The sequence below is a fragment of the Triticum dicoccoides genome, chromosome 6A, assembly GCF_002162155.2.
Source record: "Triticum dicoccoides isolate Atlit2015 ecotype Zavitan chromosome 6A, WEW_v2.0, whole genome shotgun sequence".
Taxonomy (NCBI): domain Eukaryota; kingdom Viridiplantae; phylum Streptophyta; class Magnoliopsida; order Poales; family Poaceae; genus Triticum; species Triticum dicoccoides.
The window spans coordinates 22,286,398-22,291,866 of record NC_041390.1 but is presented as its reverse complement, the minus strand read 5'-3'; the positions used below and the strand labels follow the sequence as shown (position 1 = coordinate 22,291,866).

At 42.2% G+C, this 5,469-nt stretch overlaps 1 non-coding gene across 1 annotated transcript; it reads right to left on the bottom strand.

Moving 5' to 3' along the window:
* Positions 1-520: 520 nt before the first annotated feature.
* Positions 521-591, bottom strand: TRNAG-GCC. The gene has a single exon. It is a non-coding gene; the product is annotated as a tRNA-Gly (tRNA).
* Positions 592-5,469: the final 4,878 nt, after the last annotated feature.

Here is a 5,469-nt window from a genome sequence, read left to right as displayed (position 1 = left end):
GACGAATGCACATCAGGGTCTTGGGTTGATCTAGGTGTTAGGAAAGCAACTTATCATGCAAAAAACTGCCAGTCCGGACCTCTTCATATATAGACCAAAAGACTAAAACTCATTTTGGAACATGATTTCAACCAATAAGTGAGGATTAACCCAGGATGACTAGAGATGGTACCAAGAACAATATCAGCAGTAAGGAGTAATAGATTTCAAAAAAGAAAAAAGCTGTAACGAAAAAAATCTCAGCATCTCTGAAACAGGCTAAACATGTGAAGGAAGCATCTTCAGCTCGCGACGACGAACGTCGATAACCTGATTGACAACAGAATGCTGCTCGTCAAAGCCTTGCCGAATCGATGTGAAGCAAGTATGTGCATCAATCTGTACAGGTGGCTGCCAAACACCACTGAAAAAACAGGCGTCTATTCTTCTTCCGCAGTGTGTGTGCTTCTAGTTATAACTGAAAAACAGAATACATGACAGTGAAAAATGGTAGACAACATTGTATATATCAAAAAAATAATGCACCAGCCGGGAATCGAACCCGGGTCTGTACCGTGGCAGGGTACTATTCTACCACTAGACCACTGGTGCCTTTGATGAGGGTGCTCTACTCATCCCAAGCAGTGTCATTACGTTCAAAGAGTTAATTGCACACAACTATCACAATTAGGGCTGGTTAACGGATTGAGTACCAAATCTGGTTCTGGTTGTCACACATTGCTCTGATTCTCGTTCGACCACATTTGGTGAGGAAAACTAAGCGGTGGGCCCATTGGTAAGGGCTGATGTGGAAATAATAATCCACTTAGTCATCTCTCTCTTTCTCCTCATTGCCACCCTACTCCTCCTTCCTTTCCCCCCTCATGCTTGCCATCATCCCACGTTCTCTCCATCCACTCAAATGTCAGGCGTCTGCTGGCACATCACGACATCACCCAAATGGTCACGAAACATTAGCGGCGTGTGCCAAGGCGGTCTTCTCTGATGATCCCTCGGCACCTTCAGCTATGGACATTCACATCTCAAATTGGAGCTACGTATCATTGCGTGGGTCTCACTAAACTTGAGAGGGAGAGTAATTGGACGGAGAGGCTTTGAATAGTTCGACAATGCCAAAGAACTAATAGTGGTTGCTGGCACCGAAGGAGAGGAAGGAAGGCATTGTGGCTCGATTCGTTGGGCTGGCCGGATCGGGAGAGGAAGGAGGGGAGGGGGCAGTCTTGGCGGTCAATGGTTCTCTTGGAGGCTTAAATAGCCACACCCGACGTGGTCATTGCCTACGCTCGCCGATGTGATCGGTGGACGCGCAATGGATGTGGGGCTTCCTGTGCAACTCGATGGACCACATAGAGAGGTGGGGCATCCTCATCGTCGGCGTGCAGTTGAAGAGGAGCACAGTGCGAGGTCAGCCAACATCGCACGAAGGCTCGGTGAACTTGAGGATCATCTCCTACACCGTTGCTATCAACCATCATACCAACATGGGGTGTGACAACAACCCGATGATGGCAGTAACAAGGATCCCAATTGCGTGGGTGTCTCGCAAGCCATCAAAGTGGAAGCAGGCATGCGCGTTGCGTCGAGCCCTTATGACGCTACTCAACACAAATGCCAACGACTTCTATGGCATGGTATAGCCGGTCACTGGCATCCTCGCACCTGTCAGCCCATATGCCCAAGCATTGTGTAGGGGGACCATGCTAGAGAACAAAATTTTAAGCTACACGATCACACCTAGGAAAACTATGAAGAGGTGGCTAACGATCAACCTCACCAACTAGCAAAGTAGCGGAAGCAACGTAGAAGTTGGTGAAGTGCGACGATTCCGTAGCTAGCTTATACCTTCCAACCATGAGAATTTCTCTGAGAAGATCCACCGATGATTTAGAATTTGTTAAAATACTCTATGTGCTTCACTTATATCTTTTTGAGTCATATAGTTTTGCTCTAGTACTTCACTTATATCTTTTAGAGCACGGTGGTGGATTTGTTTTATAGAAACTATTGATCTCTTATGCTTCACTCAGATTATTTTGAGAGTCTTAAAATAGCATGGTAATTTACTTAAATAATCCTAATATGCTAGGTATTCAAGATTAATAAAAAAAATCTTATGAGTGTTTTGAATACTAAGAGAAGTTTGATGCTTGATGACTGTTTTGAGATATGGAGGTAATAATATCAAAGTCGTGCTAGTTGAGTACTTGTGGATTTGAGAAATGCTTGTGTTGAAGTTTGCATGTCCCGTAGCATGCACGTATGGTAAACTTTATGAACAAACTTGAAACACGAGGTGTTATTTGATTGTCCTCCTTATGAGTGGCGGTCGGGGACGAGCGATGGTCTTTTCCTACCAATCTATCCCCCTAGGAGCATGCGCGTAGTGCTTTGTTTTTGATGATTTGTAGATTTTTGCAATAAGTATGTGAGTTCTTTATGACTAATGTTGAGTCCATGGATTATACGCACTCTCACCCTTCCATCATTGCTAGCCTCTTCGATACCATGCATTTCCCTTTCTCAAATTGAGAGTTGGTGCAAACTTCGCCGGTGCATCCAAACCCCGTGATATGATACGCTCTTTCACACATAAACCTCCTTATATCTTCCTCAAAACTGCCACCATACCTACCTATTATGGCATTTCCATAGCCATTCCGAGATATATTACCATGCAACTTTCCACCATTCCGTTTATCATGACACATTCATCATTGCCATGCTGCTTAGCATGATCATGTAGTTGACATAGTATTGTGGCAAAGCCACCGTTCATAATTCTTTCATACATGTCACTCTTGGTTCATTGCATATCTCGGTACACCGCCGGAGGCATTCATATAGAGTCATATCTTGTTCTAAGTATCGAGTTGTAATTCTTGAGTTGTAAATAAATAGAAGTGTGATGACCATCATTCATAGAGCATTGTCCTAAAAAGGCCAAAAAAGGGAGGCCAAAATATATATAAAAGGGACAATGCTACTATCCTTTGCCACACTTGTGCTTCAAAGTAGCACCATGATCTTCATGATAGAGAGTCTCTTGTTTTATCATTTTCATATACTAGTGGGAATTTTTCATTATAGAACTTGGCTTGTATATTCCAACAATGGGCCTCCTCAAGTGCCCTATGTCTTCATGAGCAAGCAAGTTGGATGCACACCCACTTACTTTCTTTTGTTGAGCTTTCATACATTTATAGCTCTGGTGCATCCGTTGCATGGCAATCCCTACTCCTTGCATTAACATCAATCGATGGGCATCTCCATAGCCCATTGATTAGCCTCGTTGATGTGAGACTTTCTTCTTTTTGTCTTCTCCACATAACCCCCTCATTATATTCTATTCCACCCATAGTGCTATATCCATGTCTCACGCTCATATATTGCGTGAAAGTTTATAGGTTTGAGATTACTAAAGTACTCCCTCCGTTTTTATTTACTCTGCATATTAGGTTTGACTAAAGTCAAACTTCATAAACTTTGGCCAAGTTTATAGAAAAAGTATGAACATCTACAATAGCAAATCTATATGATGTGAAAGTGTATTCAACAATCAATCTAATGTGATTGAGTTGTTATTGTATACCTTAATATTTTTGTCTAAATTTTTTGTCAAACTTTACAAAGTTTGACTTTGACCCAAGCTAATATGCGGAGTAAATAAAAACGGAGGGAGTATGAAACAATTCCTTGGCTTGTCATCGAGGTTGTGCATGATGAGAGCATTTTTGTGTGACGAAAAAGGAGCATGACTAAACTATATGATTTTGTAGGGATGAATTTTGTTTGGCCTTGTTATTTTGAGAGGACATAATTGCTTAGTTAGTATGCTTGAAGTATTATTATTTTTATATCAATATAAAATTTTATCTTGAATCTTTCGGATCTGAATATTCATACCACAATTAAGAAGAATTACATTAAAATTATGCCAAGTAGAACTCCGCATCAAAAATTCTGTTTTTATCATTTACCTACTCGAGGACGAGCATGAATTAAGCTTGGGGATGCTTGATACGTCTCCAACGTATCTATAATTTTTGATTGCTCCATGCTATATTATCTACTGTTTTGGACATTATTGGGCTTTATTATCCACTTTTATATTATTTTTGGGACTAAGCTATTATCCGGAGGCCCAACCCAAAATTGCTGTTTTTTGCCTGTTTTAGGGTTTAGAAGAAAAGGAATATCAAACGGAGTCCAAACGGAATGAGACCTTCGGGAACGTGATTTTCTCGCCGAACATGATCCAGGAGACTTGGACCCTACGTCAAGAAACAAAGGAGGAGGCCACGAGGTAGGGGGGCGCGCCTACCCCCCCCCCAGGCGCGCCCTCCACCCTCGTGGGCCCCCTGTTGCTCCACCGACGTACTCCTTCCTCCTATATATATACCTACATACCCCCAAACGATCAGATACGGAGCCAAAACCCTAATTCCACCACCGCAACTTTATGTATCCACGAGATCCCATCTTGGGGCCTGTTCCGGAGCTCCGCTGGAGGGGGTATCCATCACGGAGGGCTTCTACATCAACACCATAGCCCCTCCGATGAAGTGTGAGTAGTTCACCTCAGACCTACGGGTCCATAGTTATTAGCTAGATGGCTTCTTCTCTCTTTTTGGGTCTCAATACAATGTCCCCCCCTCTCTTGTGGAGATCTATTCGATGTAATCTTGTTTTTGCGGTGTGTTTGTTGAGACCGATGAGTTGTGGGTTTATGATCAAGTCTATCTATGAACAATATTTGAATCATCTCTGAATTCTTTTATGTATGATTGGTTATGTTTGCAAATCTCTTCGAACTATCAGTTTGGTTTGGCCTACTAGATTGATCTTTCATGCAATGGGAGAAGTGCTTAGCTTTGGGTTCTATCTTGCGGTGTCCTTTCCCAGTGACAGTAGGGGCAGCAAGGCACGTATTGTATTGTTGCCTTCGAGGATAACAAGATGGGGTTTTCATCATATTGCATGAGTTTATCCCTCTACATCATGTCATCTTGCTTAAGGCGTTACTCTGTTTTCATGAACTTAATACTCTAGATGCATGCTGGATAGTGGTCGATGAGTGGAGTAATAGTAGCAGATGTAGGCAAGAGTCGGTCTACTTGTCTCGGACGTGATGCCTATATACATGATCATACCTAGATATTCTCATAACTATGCTCAATTCTGTCAATTGCTCAACAGTAATTCGTTCACCCACTGTAAAATACCTTTGCTCTTGAGATAAGCCACTAGTGAAACCTATGGCCCCCGGGTCTATCTTCATCATATTAATCTTCCAATACTTAGTTATTTCCTTTGCGTTTATTTTACTTTGCATCTTTATCATAAAAATACCAAAAATACTATCTTATCATATCTATCAGATCTCACTCTTGTAAGTGGCCGTGTAGGGATTGACAACCCCTTATCGCGTTGGTTGCGAGGATTTATTTGTTTTGTGCAGGTACGAGGGAC